This window comes from Penaeus monodon, chromosome 28, assembly GCF_015228065.2.
Source record: "Penaeus monodon isolate SGIC_2016 chromosome 28, NSTDA_Pmon_1, whole genome shotgun sequence".
Taxonomy (NCBI): domain Eukaryota; kingdom Metazoa; phylum Arthropoda; class Malacostraca; order Decapoda; family Penaeidae; genus Penaeus; species Penaeus monodon.
In genome coordinates this window covers 20,096,733-20,097,592 of record NC_051413.1, presented here as the reverse complement: position 1 = coordinate 20,097,592, position 860 = coordinate 20,096,733, and the positions used below count along the sequence as shown (strand labels likewise).

The following is an 860-nucleotide window of genomic DNA, read 5'->3' as shown; positions in this document are numbered from 1 at the left end:
GAAATTTGTGTACTTGCAGACTTAGCTTGTATATAACAAAACTAAATTTTAATAACATTACTGTTTTAGTAAGTTGCAATATTGTTATATATCTTCAGATTTCTTATTGTTTTATAGTTTAGATATGTCAAAGGATTTTCATATAAGTTTTTGTATTTGTTCAGATTTACAATATACCTCTTTCAATATAGCAATATGGTACACAATTTTAAACCATTTTTACTCAATCTTTATGCTTATTTCAGGTATATGAGGGACTCTCCTACAAACTCTCTCTAGAATTCCCTAGCAGTTATCCATACAGCGCGCCAACGTCAAGTTCGTCACCTCATGCTTCCATCCAAATGTCGACCTCCATGGTAACATCTGTCTAGACATCTTAAAAGAAAAGTGGTCTGCGTCTTATGATGTGCGATCGATTCTCCTTTCGATCCAGTCATTACTTGGAGGTATGTAAATCCCCCCATCTAGGTGATGGGATGTCTTATCATAAATGAAATTGGCTGAGGGGCAGGGGGATGGGAAAGTCTCATTGTGGAAATTTTTTGACTGAGGGGCAGGGTGGTGGGAGTGACTCGTGGGTTCTTGTTACTGAGTGTTGAGTGACGGGGATGTCTTGCTATGAGTATACAAAGGTATTAGTGGGTCCTTTTAAAAGGTGCTCTGTGGGGGAAGCCAGCTCCCAAGGATGATACTGTAACCCTTTGCTGGAGTGGCAGGGCTCCTACCCACTCTTAACGCAGCATAGAATGTGTTTTTGAAAGTTGAATAATATGAAAATTTAAAACACAAATAAATTTTACTTACTGTATTGTTTTTGCACTGGGTTGTAAATCACCCAGAGAATCTTATCGAGTCTG

At 38.1% G+C, this 860-nt stretch overlaps 1 pseudogene; it reads left to right on the top strand.

Moving 5' to 3' along the window:
* The window catches only part of LOC119591094, a 5,433-nt pseudogene extending 4,695 nt beyond the window's left edge, over nt 1-738 (top strand).
* The last annotated feature ends 122 nt before the right edge of the window (nt 739-860 follow it).